General features: G+C 33.5%; 1 protein-coding gene and 1 pseudogene across 2 annotated transcripts in view; one reads left to right on the top strand and one right to left on the bottom strand.

Moving 5' to 3' along the window:
• CNTN5 (contactin 5) overlaps window positions 1–17,833 on the top strand; it is a 1,359,165-nt gene that overhangs the window by 843,958 nt on the left and 497,374 nt on the right. The window lies entirely within an intron of this gene.
• LOC123392168 lies at window positions 13,427–13,901 on the bottom strand (annotated as a pseudogene).

Below are 17,833 nucleotides of genomic sequence, written 5' to 3' on the forward strand. Positions count from 1 at the left end.
TGAAGGAGAAAGGAAAAAACAAAGGAATAATAATGGATTTAGGGCTAGGTCCCAGAAAAATCTAAATATTATCTTTTAAAATAAATTTTGTTAAGTATTTAGGACAGAATTTTACATACACCAAATATACCAAGATAGTAGCCTGAATATACTCCTTTTGTTTTAGAAAATATGTGGTGTAACACAAAATCTAATACTTTTCATTATGCACATTGAAAGAGTAACCTAATAAACAAATAGCCCCTTAATTGCTCTCTGTAAATAAAGTAGTACTTTCAAAACAGATACAGAAAATCTGGAGAACATGATGTATGAATACTAAGTGGTTTATATCTTTCTCTTTGGTCTATACTGATACAAGTATACCAATTCATAATAGCTTATATATCAACTGTTCTCTCCAAAACCACCAGTGGAGGCAAAATATGCAAAATTTTCTGTCCAATGTGTCTGTATGACTGTACTACCCTATAATTTCTGCAAAGACTATTCATAACTATCTGATACTCACCCCCACCTGCAGTGAGCACATTGGTACCAGCATTTTCAGTTCAATAACTAGGCAAGGAAAACCCTATCTATCTTACTTATTGTGTATCAAGTTGTCCTGAGCTTAGTCTAGAGCAATATTTACTTTATTTTTGACTTAACACAGGGTTAATATACATATGCATTCCTTGGTAGCATCTTATGACCCTGCCTTTCCCCATTCCCCCCACCTGACTCAGCTGTGTTCTAAAGGCCATTTTATAAATATCTACGAGCCCATAATGTGCTTGGTTGAAGCAGTCACTTACATAGAGAAAGGCACACTTCTGCCTCAAAATTACTTTTTCACCTAGAAGACATTATGTCCATTAGATTAAAAAAATAAAAAATAAAAATTCCTTTAGGTTTAGCTCTATCTTCTTTCCAGAAGATCTCTGGGGGGAAATGCAAATATAGGTGGTGGAGAGGAGAACAAAGACTCCACCAACTTTCTTTCTAGTGTACTCGGATATGAGTATGGATGCTATGGGTTCCAGGAGCCAAGGTACATTTGTGACAGGAGGAAAATTGAGGTAGGAACTTAGAAAGAAAAAAAGGAGCTTCTGAAAGGAAGTGAGAGGATACAAAGGAAAAAGTAAGATTAAAAACTTGGTGGGTTTGGTGCATAAACAATGAATTCTGGAACACTGAAAAAAAATTAAATTATAAACAAAAACAAAACTTGGTGTCACCTTTCCTTTATACCGTGATTTTCTATGTCTAGCCTCATTAGCTAGATACATAATGTACTCAGTACTTATTGTTGATAGAACATTTAATGTTTAAAGGGTTTTTGCAGCTAGAAGAATGTTCATCACTCTTTACACATTTTAAAGCTGATTATGATTAATCTTTTACAACTATAGTCACTATTTATGTAAAATTTAAATATACAACTAGTCTTTTAAAACTAACATTTTCAGCCATGGGAAACTAATATATTTAATAAATTTAGATAATTATCAAAATCTATTTTAATCAAATTAAATATTCAAATCTAATACATGGGTCTGTTAAAGATTTTAAATGTCATAAAATTAAGCAAAAGTTACAAATTATGAAATTGATTATGAGACCTGTTTAACAGATGTGATCTCTTTTATAATTTGAAGATTATTTTTGTTATATCAATAACACTTTAAGTCTGTAGTTTTCACATGGGCTTTACCTTTTGGAATATGACATATTTTTTTAAAATGATGTGATTCTAAGACTTATTGGACAGTGTTAACTAAGTGCCAGGTCAGTCTCTCCTAATTACATTCATGGAAAAATGTACTAATCTATATTTTTAATAGATACATATTTAATTGAAGACTCAAGATATCCATATATTAACAATCCTATTACCAATAAAGAAAATTAAACTTAAACATATCCTATTAGTGTCACTTTACTTTTTGCTTGGAGATTATATACGTATATTATATACATGTGCATTGTATTAAGCTTTCTGATTCTGAGTATTATTAGAATCAGATGAGATTTTGCAGGTATATATATATATACACAAACTGTCACAGTTTGTCACAGGACTCACTTAATGCTAGCTTCTTCCCTCCTATTAACCAGAAATATATAAATATATTTTTAAAGATGTATTCATTTATTTTAGAGAGAGAGCATGAGAAGGATGGAGAGCAAAGGGAGAGACAGAGAGAGAGAGAGAATCCTCAGGCAGACTCTCTGCTGAGCACAGAGCCTGATGATAGGGCTTGACCCTGGGACATCAAGATCATGACATAAGCCAAAATCAAGAGATGAATGCTCAACTGAATAAACAACCCAAGCATACTCTAACCAGAAATATATCTTAAAATATTCTAACTTTCCAGTAATAATATTTTGGTCCTGTACCCACATCCCATAAGTCAATCATAAGTTCAGCTACTTTTCATTGACTACAGTGCATAATGGGAGACTAAAATCTAGATGCTGGAAGTGCATGTAAGACTGTCCCAAATAAGTTACAATAAGTGGGCAGAAGACATTATTACTGAACCAATGTAGTAAAACAGATTTTTAAAAAGAACATCCTTTATTTAGGGCCTCAAGTAGCTTATATTCCTTGAACATTTTATGTGGCAGACAGTGCTCCAAGTGTTTTAAAATACATTAACTCATTTCATCCTCATAACCAACATATGAGTTGTTATAAAACACAAATCCAGGGGCTGAGTGGCTCAGTCAGTTAAGGATCTGCCCTCAATTCAGGTCATGATACGAGGGTCCTTGGATCAAGCCCTATGTCAGGCTGCATGCTCAGTGGAGAGTCTGCTTCTCCCTCTTTCTCTGCCCCTCCCCTCTCTCCTGCTCTCTCTCTCTCTCTCTCAAATAAATAAATTATAATAAACAAACAAACAAAAGCACATAAATCCAGGGAAAGCTGGGTGGCTCAATTGGTTAAGCATCTGACTCTTGGTTTCAGCTCAGGTCAAGATCTCAGGATCCAGGGATCGAACCCTGCAACAGGCTCCCAGCACAGTGGGGAGCCTGCTTGTCTCCCTCTTCTGCCCCTCCCACTGCTTGCACTCTCTCTCATTCTTAAATAAATATATCTTTAAAAATAAATAAGTAAAATTTAAATCCATTTTGTAGATGGTAACTCTTATTTAACTCTAATAGTACTCAATCTTTCTCTATTCTAATATGTGTTGTATTCATTTTGATATACTCTATTTGATTTTCAACTTCTCTCCCAAACTCTAATTACATTGTAATTTCTCAAAAGTCTATATATTTGATTAGTCATCAACCTCCGTTTTATAATCACTTTATTAACACTATATGGCACAGGAAAAATAAATATTAGCAACAAAAATAAGCATGTAATCACTCTGCATTTCTTCTTACTGCTCAAATTTAGTTAATGAAACACTTACTTAATTTTTCTTATGGAAGTTTAAGAATTGCCAGTTCTCTTTTTAAATCTGAAATTTTAGGATGCATATTAATTTTTGGAAATAATTATTTTCTTATTTTCATATTTTATCCTTTAATAAACTTTGTTTCTCATAATTATCTTTACTTATTGGATAATGTATGGTTAGAAACTGGAAAGCTAAATTTTCTAAATGAACTTGAAATATGACAAAGATAACTATATAACTATTATCAGTAGCTGACAATGTCATCATAGATCCTGGCTTTTGAAGGGAATGGTGATAAGGATATGAGAATTGGCACCTTTACCTGGTGATAGCAATGTGTGGAAAAATTAAATGTAAAATAAACTTGTTTTCTTTTAAAGTTTTGTTCCTCTTCACTTGTCACCTAATATGTTAAAAAATATGAAATAACAAATGTATATTTATATAATGATTGTTTTATTTTACTAATATATTTTATCTCAATATCATTCCAAAGGGTGTTTATTTGACTTGCTATATTTATTGCTAAATTATGTACCATGAAAAGTAAATATGCAAATAAATAAATACAGCACCAGGTAAAAAGACATTTCATAATAAGAGGTCAGGATAGTGTAGGCCATAATGTCTCATAATTATTGTGGCCAAGACATAAGTATTTCCTTGAGACTCCCAGCAGTCAGAGCAAATGGGAAAACACAGACATTTAAAGGACTCTAATTTCCCCTGAGTTCCTTAAAAGAAGAAACTCTTTTCTTGACATTTAATTCTCATTGAAATTTCTAGTTTGAGGCTTTATATGGAGATCTTAACAATATTCCTGCAACAGTTCAATAGTGAGTTTAATTAGCTTGACATAAAACCAAACCCAATTCTTTAAGTGTAACTAGAATTTAATCATGAAGCTATTCACTTCATTCATTTATATATATATATTTTTTTAATTTGATTTGAGCAACTAATGGATTTGAGAAGCTGCTGCAGTCATGCTCATTTTCCCCTTTTAACCTATTCTTTACATGTCTTAATGTCTACCATGAGGATCTTTAAAGTTCTCCCTAAATGAATATTTGTAAATGTGCTTCAGCATAGTTAATGTTAATAATGTATTTTAGCATTAATAAATATATATCTCATAAGGGTATAGTAAAAATTAATGTTGTAGAGAAGTCATGTCTGTGAATTGTTTTTTAACTTCAGGAAGCAATAAATAAACACAAAGTTGGATAACTATTGCTAGTACTGATTGTTACTGGTTATCAATAACATTGATAATGATTTTTTTGACAGAGTATACTTTATTCTGTAGCTTATGTTCATCATGAGGATAATTTCCTCACCTAGTGTAGTGATTTTTCTTCAGTGACAAGCAAGAATATACCATATAAAAATTTGTCACTCTATTAGCTTATTACCATACTGAGAATTTGGAATTGATAATGTGACACTACACACTTCGCAAACATCCTTCGGATATCCAAAGCTCATAGCAATCTCTCCAACATTTGTATTCTTAAAAATAATTCACACTAGTAAGTCAAACATAAAATGAATCAAGAATAAATAGTAAGTCAGACATAAAATAAATCAAGAAGAAAATCTCCTCATTCTGTCTCTTGCTTCAAAATATCTTTATATGCCATCCCTGGTAAATTGATAGTTCATATCTAAATTCGAATATAGTGCTTTTCAGGGCATTTAGATGATTTAGATGCAGAATATTCCATTAGTTTTCCTTGAAGCAGTTGATTAAAATAACCTCCTTAACTCTTTGGGAGATTATATGATTTTTATAGACTTTGTATTTAAGCCTTTAATTTAACCTTTCGTTTTTATATAAAACTCAAAAATTTCTTCTTTAGCTTTTCCAAAACTTCTTCTTTTAAATTAAAATTGACCTCTGACTTTAAAACTATGTTTAACTAGCATTTGATACCTAATGAAATTATTTGAATAATTGCTAACTCTACAGTATATCCACAGCTTTATTTCATTACTGTATGAGATTTTGTCCATAATAACTTCATTAAATCGTTTGAGTATCAAACTGAATGAATCACATTGTCATGGATAATTTCATTAGTTGCAAAATTATCTAATTTTATTACAAATTAAGTTGATATTACCTTGCAATTTTGCTTTCTATAAACAAAACAACTATGTGTTTCTTCTATAAAATCATTACTCAAAGAATATGGTTTAAATCTTACCATAAAAAACAAGTCTTCTGATCAAAATGATATAATAATTGTGAGTGTATGACTCCTTGACAAACTACAGTACGGATTCTTTGAGATCACAGAAAAAATTTTAATTAAAAATAGGTAAGTTATGCTTTAAAGGGAAGTTATAATGAACTAATCAAAGTTGAAATCTGGGGCAGATTGCCTTCAAACTGTTAATTCTATGACATAACACTTTTGTATTTTATTTATTAAAATTCATCCAAACACATATTTTCATTATTAATCAAAATCATGAATAATTCTGTCTATATGTGACAGATGCCCTCCAGCCAAATGGACAATTTGCCTGGCTTAAACTTTGATCTCACTGTTCTTCCTCTTTTTTTAAAAAAATGCAGAAAAGCCAGTGTTCACTCATATAAAGCAGCCCACAAAGACCTAGATCAGGAATGCACAAATCCTCTGACCCTTGCTGTTCAAGCCTATTTAATTCATTATTCTCTAATCCCTAGATAAATGTCTTCCAAGGCACAAAAGTTCAAGAAGGTTTTAAATCTCATTTGATTAAATAGCAATTCCATCTCACGATAATTTATAAAGATATTAATATAAAACAAAAAAATATAAACAAAGGGGTAGATATCAAATATGTTTGATTTCTAAAATTATTTTATTTCATAAAAACTTTTTTAGGGACAAGTTAGCAAAGAACATATATTACCTAGCCTGGAGGCCTTCTTCTTTGATTGCATTTTCATATCAAGTGCTAAATATTTCTACTCTTCATATGGATGGATGGATGAATGGATGGATGGATAGATAAATAGATATAGATGTACAAATGTGTATATGTATATGTGTATAGGTATAGATGTGGATATGTATGAATGTATACACATAAATTTAACAATAACAAGAATAATAGCAATAGTTAAAAGCAGCAATAGTTACTGAACACTTAAAAGCCAAAAAACTGTTAAGTATATTTAATGCATCTTTACCCTCTTTAGTCTTAAGGGAGTTGCACTATTGATTTAATTTATGAATTAAAAGAAAAACATAGTCAATCTCAAGAATGCCAACTTATTTTCCCAAAATCACATGGCTAGTAAATAATAAAACAGCATCTCCAACTCAAATATAACTTCAAACTTTATGCTTACAATCTTCCCTTTTCTATACCATACCATACTTAATCATGCATTGCATTTTTTGTTGCTTAATATATGTAGTTATTCATAGAACATATATGCATATATCCTCTCTCTCTCTTGGGCATTGTTCCACATGTATATGGAGCCTATAATGAACAATGCATATTCTCAGAGACCTTAATAGACCTTAACGCTAAGAAAGTCAGTACGAATCTCTCCATTCCATATATATTTCCTGAGTTGATACTCTCATTATCCTCCCTGAACTACCAGAAAAATTGCCTGCCTATGTATATTTTTTTCACATCTCTCTTCATTCTACCCAAACCTCAATAAAATCTCTCTGTACTGTTTTTCCTGAAACGATCTATGTAAAATACAATTCTGACCATGTTGTCCCTGCATAAATCTCTAATGGTTTACCATAATTGCAAAGAAATTTGTAATTCACTCTATACACTTTGAGAGTAGGCAGAGAAAAATCAGAGGGCTCCTTTATGAAAATGTGTCCAAGAAAACTCTATGGTAAAAGTCAAGTCAGGAGGTCATTTCAGTAATCTAGGTAAAAAGGACTGGAATTCCTCATACATTGAATATAATAGAATAGATGTCTGTGGGAGAAGCTAAAATAAATGAGAATTTGCAAATGATAGAATGAATGGGGTTAGAAATGTAAAAAAATATGGAAGAGTTAGAATGATATCAAGATTCTGAACTTTGATTAATTCAGTTGAACAATCCATAATACTGTAACATAATAAAGTAACAAAAAGAAGAGGAGGTAATTTTATTTTGACTTTCAGGGGAAAATACATAATATTTTAAAATATTGGTTAGTGCGCAGGAAAAGCAGTTCCCAAAGGTGAGAACTGGCCACAAAACACAAGGACAGACTCAATGCAATCATAAGGATGTTTCATCAAGAGAGTTTGTACTAGAAAGAAAAGAGGGTTAAGGACCTAACCTTCTAGAATATATACATTTCTATGGTAGAAATATGTGAAGGGTAGAAAGAAAGGAGTTAGTGAAGGACAGAATAATGGAATAAGCCAAGAGGTGCAGAAGAAAGCCAATATAATAGAGTGAAGTACAAATGATACTTAGTTGTGTGTGTGTCTGTGTGTGTGTTTAATGATATTAAGTTTTAAGGTGTCAACTGTCACCTTTGTCAAACACTATAAGTAACACTCAAAAAATTTTTGGAATTTGAGACCTTTAAAAACCAATTTTAGTAATGACAGAGACAGATATCAGAATCCAAGGCTTTTAAGTATAAGATATTATAGTATTTGGGGGTAGATAAAAGAGAGTCTGCATAGAAGATTCTGAAAATACAAAATAGAGTCTAATTCGTGAAATTAATTTCTCCTTTCCAAGTAATTTCTCCTTTCCAAGTAAACTATATTCTACAGATTTAAATCTCCTTCCAGGAAAATAGTCTGCCATAGAAAAGATACTAAGTGCTATAAGATACTATGTTAATTAAAGTAAAATTTAGAGGGGAACCTGAGTGGCTCAGTTGGTTGGGAGACTACCTTTGGCTCAGGTCATGATCCCAAGGTACTGGGATAGAGCCCCATATTGGGCTCCTTGCTCTGCATAGGAGCCTGCTTCTCCCTCTCCCTCTGCCTGTTGCTCTCCCTGCTTTTGCTCTCTCTCTTTCTGTCAAATAATAAAATTTTAAAAATAAAATTAAATAAAATTTAGTTTAGACTCTCACATCTTGACTTAAAAACTTAAATTAAGTAAAGAACCTTAAAACCACTTGGGGAAACATACAATTTCCAGAAATATTCTCCTGATCCCCTTCAACCTAAATTTTAATTCCATATCCTCTAGAATCTTGATTTTTTTTTCGATAGAATACAATATTATCTTAAGAGAAATAGAACCACTTTACTTTTGCCTTAATTTTGTGACGCCTAGTGGAAGAATCACATGATGATTGGGTTTAACTGATGTTTTTCCCACTCCAGGGATTGAAAAGGAGAGGAACTAAGAGGATAACCCCTAATCAATACCAACTAGTTAGCTATGTATAGCTCGGAAGGGCCTCAGCACCTGTGAATTCATGGCCCCAGTTTCTATGTGAGTTTTCTGCAATGTTTTTATTAAAACAAATAAAGAAAACATTTTTATTTTTTGTTTTTGTTTTGAGTCAAATTAAATACTTCAGGCAAACTCTGGGAGTGCACGTGGGGTTTCTCATTATAAATCCTACTATGCGTACTTATGCATCTGAAACAGGAGCTTTTTAATAAAAGTCCTCTTTTTTTTTTTTTAAGATTTTACTTATTTGACAGACAGAGATCACAAGTAGGCAGAGAAGCAGGCAGAGAGAGGGGAGGAAGCAGGCTCCCTGCTAAACAGAGAGCCCAATGTGGGGCTTGATCCCAAGACCCTGCAATCATGACCTGAGCCAAAGGCAGAGGCTTAATCCACTGAGCCACCCAGGCACCTCAATAAAAATCTCCTTTATTGCAATGGAGACTTGTTCAAACTATAAATGATGCTGCGTGAGTCTGTGTAGGAGTTTCATATTAAAATACCCTTATCATCTTTCATAGCTTTGTTTAAGATGTCTTCAGACATAGGCCATTTGTACCAGTCTATAAGTTAGATTAGATATTCAAGTATATTTATGGGAGTTACAGTATAAGGTTAACATTATTATTAATAATAATAAGATGGGACCAGAATGACTTCTCTATGCCCTCTATGCAATGTTTTTATTAAAACAAATAAAGAAAACCATGATGACTTCTCTATGCCCGGGTTACATTCTATTCATTTGATAGGAATTAAGTGGCAAGTATGGAGTTTAGTGGGACATTAAGTCATTAAGCCTGTTTCAACGGATGCAGAGGTATTTAGACAAGGAGTTACTATTCTCTAGCTTCTTTTTCTCTTACCCACTAATCTGGGTAGGAACATTAATCTGATCAGCCTGTCCTTAAAACAGTTAAAGTCCTCTAATCCAATCTAGGATAAAGAGCAAACTTCCACAAATGGTCTCAAGGCCATTTATTATTTAGATTCTGTCTGCTTTTCTAGCTTTCTCTCTATTACTCAGGCTGTAGTGAACTATATGTACTGTCCTAAGAGCATTTTGTTGCTGTTATATGAGACAGTCTACCTGTGTCATGGTAACCATTCATGGTAACCAAGGGCTACCATTCAGCAACTAACCTCCTCCCAACGCTCTCTGTCTCTGTCTTATTCTATATATGTGTGTGTGTATGTGTGTGTTTGTGTGCAGTATATATTATATATATAAAATATGTATTTATATATAATCTCACATGTTCTTTATTATATTTGTTTCTTGGTACATTGCATTACAACCATTTACGACAGTCACTTTGATTCTGAACTTATGCATACCACAGACTCTACAAGACTAAATTCACGGAAGACATATTTAATGTCTCATTTGTCCATTTCTTTACTTTATTTACTACCCAGCCTCTAACATGCAAGTTTATAGCCAGTACTCAGTGAATGCCTGCAGAACGAGTAAGTGAATGAATGAATATCCTCTAGCATCACAGTGGCCACTACTCTCAAAAAATATCTCCTTCTGAGACCCATTAGAAGCTTGATTCTTTAAGAAGTGTATACATAGTCCTCTTTAACAAGTATAACAGAAAATCAAAATGAGTAATACAATTTATGCAGAAAAGTTTTATAAACTGTAAAGCTCCATATACAGGGTAGTTATATGATTTGTAAATGAGCATTAATAAACATTAATACCTACAAAGGTATTAAAGGATATAATTAATATTGATATCAAAGCAGGTGTTGATGTTCAGTTTAAAGTTAGTATATCTTTATATATTATTGTGCATACTATGGTAATATCTTCCATATTATAATAGACATCTGAGGCCAACTAAGGTATTCTAAAGAAATACTAAAAAGTCGCCTTTTTATTAAAAGTAATTTCAGATATGTCCCTGATCACAGAAGAAAGCTAATACTTTATAAAAGTGATTCTAGAATTCTAGCAATGTGTCTCTATGGATCCTATTAGCAATGAATGTTTTCTATTCATTTCATAACGTCATTGGATTGTAAACTTAGAGTCAGGAGATAATGATAGAATTTGCCAAACTAAGCAAAAAATCTTGCTGTTAAGTTCTTTAGGAATGTATATGTAAATGTTACTTTATTTCAGTTGTGAACATGAGGGTGTCTACCCAGTGCCACTTCTATAATTCATGTAAAATTTCCAGAAATAATATTTAATATAATTTAACATTTAATATAATTAATATTTTTAGAATCATGAAAAGAGAATTTAATAAAAAGTATTTACCTCCCAATTCTTAATAGGTAGATGAATTTAGAGAATTGTTTCCCATAGTACTTCACAAGAAATGAGACAGTATTTTAAAAGAATCACATCTGTCATGACAAAATAACCAAAAATATGTCTAAAAATTGTCAGTTATAAGAGCAAATGTGATTCATATCAACTCAGTTTTCCATAAACATAGTAAATCATTCACCTAAGAAATCATGACTATAACAGACATTTAAACCATAATTTACAGAATTTCACAAACAGTAATTAAATTCACAAAAAAACCCAAATATAATTGCTGAGATGGAACTGGCATGTCATCTAAAAAAAATTCTAAATTCCTATGTAGCAACATGCAAACATATCTAGAAGGCTTGTTTTACAATTATTACTTAAATTCCTTTATAAGACCACAGAACTAAGTTATCAATGTTTTACTTGTCTTGATTTAAAAAAAAAAAAACACAAAACATTCTTGGGGCACCTGGGTGGCTCAGTTCGTTAAGCATCTGCCTTCGGCTTAGGTCGAAATAAATAGAATCCTAAAAATAAATAAATAAATAAATAAATTTATTTATTTAACTTAGAGAGATACCATGAGAGAGGGAACACAAGAAGGGGAAGTGGGAAGTGGAAAGCAGGCTCCCCGCTGAGCACGGAGCCTGATGCGGGGCTCAATCCCAGGACCCTGAAATCCTGACCTGAGCTGAACGCAGATGCTTAACTGACTGAGCCATCCAGACGCTCCCCAATACCATCCTTGATAGATAAGTAAGATTATGTCTTTTTCTCTAGAGAACACTTTATGCCAGTTTTTATTCAATTTCATATTTTGTATTTCAGAAACTTTTTCCAGTTTTTTTCTTAAATTATTATCTGAATATGTGTTTTTCTTAGTTGATTCACCCACTATGAGATTAAGAAAAGCAAGCCTCTTTGTACATGAAATAAACACCATAATGAAAATAATTGTATCAATTTGCATAATTTATTTTAACTATTACATACTTATATAGTACTTATATTTAATGATATAAGCATTAATAGTATATAATATTAATAGTATATAATAACAATAATTGCTAAGATTTATTAAGTGATTATTATGTTCCAGATACTAAGGTAAGCTTTTTGCATATTATTTTATATTCAATTACAAAGAAAAAATAACATAATTTATGCATTATCCACACTTAAATATATTGAAAATTAGGAAACTGTCTGAAAGAGGTAGCTCAGTTGTCCAATGTGACATAATTAATAAAATGCAAAAGTGAAATTTGAGTCTTGTTCTATCTGATTCTAGATCCAGATCTCTTAATTAAGTTTTTGCTGAGCTTCTGCACATGATATCCCATTAAACCACACAAACGATCCTGAAGTTATGCTGAGTGGTCTCATAGACTCTCATTTTGAGATCAGAAAGTTGAAATGAAGAATGCCTGGGTGGTTCAGTTGGTTAAGTGTCTGCCTTCTGCTCTGATCAGGATCCCGGGGTCTTGGGATCGAGTTCCGCAATAGGCTCCTTGATCAGTATGGAGCCTGCTTCTCCTTCTGCCTGCCACTCCCCCGGCTTATGTGCTCTCTCTCTCTCTCAAAAAAACAAAATCTTAAAAAAATTAAAAAAAAAAAAGAAAATTGAAATGATAAAAGATCTTATATCCCACTTGTGGCCACACCGCTAAAAGATTTGAACTTAATCTATGAGAGATAGCTGATGTACTTGTACACATTCTTATCATTCTTGCATTTAATTTATACTTCAGGGTATTCACATATGACTACTCTCTGGTTTCTTTTATCCCAGGGTCTTGTCTATTCAGATTGATTAAGCCAATACAATGCTACACAGAGAGCACACATACCAACTGCTTTCAGTATAACGATATTTTTTCAAATAAATCAAGTGATGCATAATTTCATATTATGTTGAGAAGTTCTTAATGATTTTTATTAATGTGCCTGTGAAACTCAAAATAGCCCAAATTATAAAAGAGGTAAAATAAATAGAATTCATGCAATTTTACCATCAATACAGATCACACTCTATTCAGTAGATACATGGAGACTGTGTGGTGGTCTCAGTAATGTCTTTATCTCCCAAAATAAGCTCCATTCAGTCTATTGCAGTTACTTACTTTAGAATAAGGCCTAACCTTAAGAATTAAGGGTATCCAGATAGTCTACTTTATTGGTTTTCCCTCTCTATTAGAAATGTTATTGGTCCTGGGGAAAGGAAGGCAGACGTCCCCACCTTCTGTCTCCTGTTGAGGTTACCACAATCTCTTACTGCTTTCCCCTTGCTGCAGATGGAAAGGGGCAGCTATTCCAGGGAGAACATTAAGGCCTTGAGCTTGGGCGAGGTCGCGAAGTGTGCCACTAGGCCGAGAGTAGGGGTAAGGAGGGCAGGCAGCTGGGGGCCAGAACCTGGTAAATCAGCAGCGAGTCCAGCAGGTTGTAGTCCACAAAGAAAGGCTAATTCTTGGACAGTAGGGTGTCACCTGGGGGGATTGGGGGGGTCTCTTCACATACTCCTCCTTGCCTGCTTCATAGCTGTTGTAGATGAGATTGAGGTATTTGCTTCAGAGATCCGTGATGCCATCATTCACCTGTCCACCAGGGCCACATCCCACTGGTCCTTTCTGAATAGTGCAGGGCAGAGTCCCTGTCAGGTTGGTACAGTCCACTGGTACAGGGTAAGAGCTCCATCCTGGAACTTTGAAAGTTGCCCCTACAGCAAGGGCTCCTTGGTCACCACCACCTCCTTCCAGCTCTGGGCCTGGTCAGCCAGCAGTTTGCACATGGCCTCTCAGCCTCCTTCAACAGGGAAGGAGGCAATGGTGTAGGATGGCATGGTTATAAGTGTAGGCAGCAGCAGCAGTTGCAGCAGTAGGGGTGGCAGAGCCTGGATAGCCTCCTATAGTTCACACTACTTTCTAGCACCTCAAGTTTATAGCTGCTGTTACTCTGGTGGGCCTAAACTCAAATCAGTTGAATAGTTAGTAGTGTTTTTCTACTCTCAAAACTAATGGAAGCAAGCTTTAACTGTAGTCCAAATTTTACGATTTGAGTTTTTATGTTTTGGAAATACTAGTCATATAAAATCTGTGACTATTAATCTAATTACAGTTAGTTCATTTTCTCCCTAACATAATCTGGATGGCATCATAAATATGGATAAAGCTAAATGACTATTTATATATAAAACATAAAAATTAACTGTCAACATAATCTTGTTTACCTTCACAACTCTGGCAGGCACTTCTGTGTCATTTTGAATATGAGATTTTCTTGGATGTTGTCAAATACATTTCAGCATCACTATCTAAGGAAAATAAAATATTTCAATACATACATTTTACACTGTCTTTTGAATTAGAAATAGTTGTCCTTGCCTAGGGTCCACTGACATTCTTCTGCCACAAAATGATATCCTTCATCTTTGCTTTAACAGATGTTATTTCCCCCCCCCCCCGGCCTCTGCCATAGAGACAAATTATCATCTCCCTATAAGACTATAAAACAGAATTGCTTTTCTTCATTCATAAATTATATAGCTTATCTCATTCCTAAAATGTATAACCTTGCACAGAGTGGAGAAAGAAGAAGAACAACAACAAAAAAAGTGTACATGTTAACACAACCCTGTATTTAAATTTAACTTTCATAATCACCTCTTTCTTTAAAATGAATCTCACTATTTAATTTAGAAAATAATTGTAGATTAATCATTAATCATATATAACTTTTCAAATGGTGAACCACTAGTAAATGGCAATAATAGGAAAAAGCACAAGGCCCAACAGATGTTTCAAATGATTCGCTTTAAAAGGATCTTAGAGAAAAGCAGCTGACCAGACATTCCACTCTCCCACAAACAGAATAGCTTGTTAGAGAAATTTCCACCTCCTAAGACCTCATTTAATAAGTGAGCTGACTTTTCTCAATTGCATAATAAAGGCATATAACCTGGTGATTCAATTTACCTTAATGATGATAAATTCTAAAGATTGATGTGCAGGTGTGTGTGTGTGTGTTTAAGAAGTATCTTTGCTTACACTAAAAGAACTGAATACTTATTCTAGGCTATAAACTTGTACTATTTTATTATAAAATATTGACTCTAAAACTCTAATAGAAATTAGAAATCACCATTAGCATAAGAAAGGAAATTGAGAGTTAGCTTAGCTTGCTGTGTTTGAGATATATGTTTATCCTATTTATGACTTCTCTGTTAATGAAAGGTAAAGTAGGGAATAGGTTAGTTGCTTTTTTAGTCCATCAAAGACGAGCCTAATACAATGAGAGACATATGATAACATAGATATTTTTTCCTTTATTTAGAAGGACTAAATCAATGAGAGAAGTTATATACTGGGAGGTACAGAAACTGAGTAGTAGAAATCAGAAAACAATGGAGGAGAGATTTTCCAGTGCAAGGATTTGCCAACCACATCAAAGTCAATTGATTTATTTATGGGTAATAAGGATAAGGAAACTATATTTGTCAATAAAGAGCAGTGTTGAATATAAGGAGAGTATTTCCATTAGAGGATTGAAGTAGAAGTTAGTATTTGAGATTTCAGGCATATGGTAAAAAATTGCAAAAAAAAAAACCACATTTGTTTCTTTAAAAGTTAGGCAGTGGATGGATAGTGGAGTTAAATAGTAAGTTAAGAAGACCGCAATAGTAAACACTGTATTCTATTGAAAAATTAACAAAGTTCTTTTTACTCTTCAACAGTAAAATGCATGGGTGTACTTCTAGCTTCATCTCCTCCTCATTCTACACTCAATTAATTTTTAACAATATTGAAGTCTCCAGACCATATTCAAATTAAGCAGTTAATCACGAAATAGGCTTTTATTGTCAGCATTGAAAAGTCCTTTCCTTGAATCATATTCACATGTAAATGAAAAACATTTACAAAAAAAATTACCTTTATCCCATTTGAAGCTTATAAGAATCTCTAACCACCCAAAACCACCACTCCCTTGGCAGAGAACTATAGTAGAAATGTTGGCTTTAATTTGATTTATCCACTGTATGACGACCTTACCTCCTGACGTTTTCTGTGATGTTCAGATAACTTAAAAGAACTTCTTTTCTAGATCAGCAGTATTTCTCCTATATAAGATTCATCAGTTTGGGAGAATTTACTTTAATGTATCACATTCTTTTAATATCTTTCCTCCCTGATACTCCATATCATATTTAGTATCTGTCTTGTTTCTGTTCTTAATCCTGTTTTTTACTGTGTATAGGCTTCTCAAGTTTTGGGCAACTTTCTCTCTCTCTCCCTCTCTCTCTTTTGCTCCCTGCCCCCCACTTCTATAAATAACCTCAAACACTGTCTCATTTTCAACTACTATATTTATGTAGGATAAATTCATATCTCCTAAATCCATATCTTTGTTTCAGATTGTATTTCTAATAGCTAGTGCCATCCTGCCCGTTGAATATCTTCTTAGCACCACACTTTCAATTATCTTCTTGCCACAAAAAACCGCAGGCTTTTGAATTTCTCTTTTGTAGCTTGTACCAATAATATCAGATTAGAAAACGGGAACATCACTGATTGCCTGTCTTCATTATCTCTTATTCCTCCACCATACCCAACAAATTTCCAAATAATTTTCATATATCCATTTTTTCCTTACCAAAGCACAATCACCCTAGTTGAAATCCTTAATGTACCTTCTACCTGACTATTGTGATAGAATGGTTTGATCTTCTCTCCTTGTTTTCCTATACCTCAGTTCTTATCAAGACTTCCTTCTGCTTAAAAACAATCATGTTCCATTGAGTACTAATACAAATTAAAGAACTGCACATCTGGACTCAACCAACTTTCCAGATACCATCTCTTGCTTCTGATGCCCATTTATTATTTATTACAGATAATTTGTAATATCCCTTCTCTCTGCCTCATACAGATCTACTGACGTGGTATGTCTCCTTATTTCTGTGGCTCTTGATATCTCACATCTTCAAGTTATAAACCACATGCCCTGTTTTCCAAACTTATTCTCAATTTTTCTCAGAACATTGAGATGGCTCTATAATCAGTTTTTTTTTTTTTTTTAACTCTGCTTATGTGACTGAAAGCCCCCATAACCTGGGTTCAAATACAGTCTCCTATTAGGAAAATTTAGGACAAGTTAAAAACGGCTTTCTCGAGCACCTGGGTGGCTCTGCCTTTAAGTGTTTGCCTTCAGCTCAGGTCATGATCCCCGGGTCTTGGGATCAAGCCCCTCATCAGGCACCCTGCTTGGCAGGAAGCCTGCTTCTTCTCCCACTCCCCTTGCTTGTATTCACTCTCTTGCTGTCTCTCTCTTTGTCAAATAAATAAACAAAATCTTAAAAAAAAAAACAAACCTGCTTTTTCATCAGTAAAATAGGGATTATAATAATATCATCTAATAAGACTGATATAAGAAATACATGGTGAAAGATAAGTAAGCCTGCTTCTTAACATCCATGAGATCAGGGATTTTTGTTTTGCTTACTAATATATTTCAAGTGCCTTAAATGTACCTTGAACATATTTTTAATTGTATAATCTATAGAATAGTATAAAATGTTAGTATTTGTTTTAAAGATTTTATTTATTTATTTGTCATAGAAAGAGAGATCAAGAGAGCAAGCACAAGCAGGGAGAACAGCAAGCAGAGACAGAAGCAGGCACCCTGCTCAGCAAGGAGCCCGATGTGGGACTTGATCCCAGCACCCTGGGATCATGACCTGAGCCGAAGGCAGACGCTTAACTGACTGAGCCACCAAGG

This window comes from Mustela putorius, unplaced genomic scaffold (assembly GCF_011764305.1).
Source record: "Mustela putorius furo isolate JIRA1106 unplaced genomic scaffold, ASM1176430v1.1 tig00000460_pilon_pilon_pilon, whole genome shotgun sequence".
Taxonomy (NCBI): domain Eukaryota; kingdom Metazoa; phylum Chordata; class Mammalia; order Carnivora; family Mustelidae; genus Mustela; species Mustela putorius.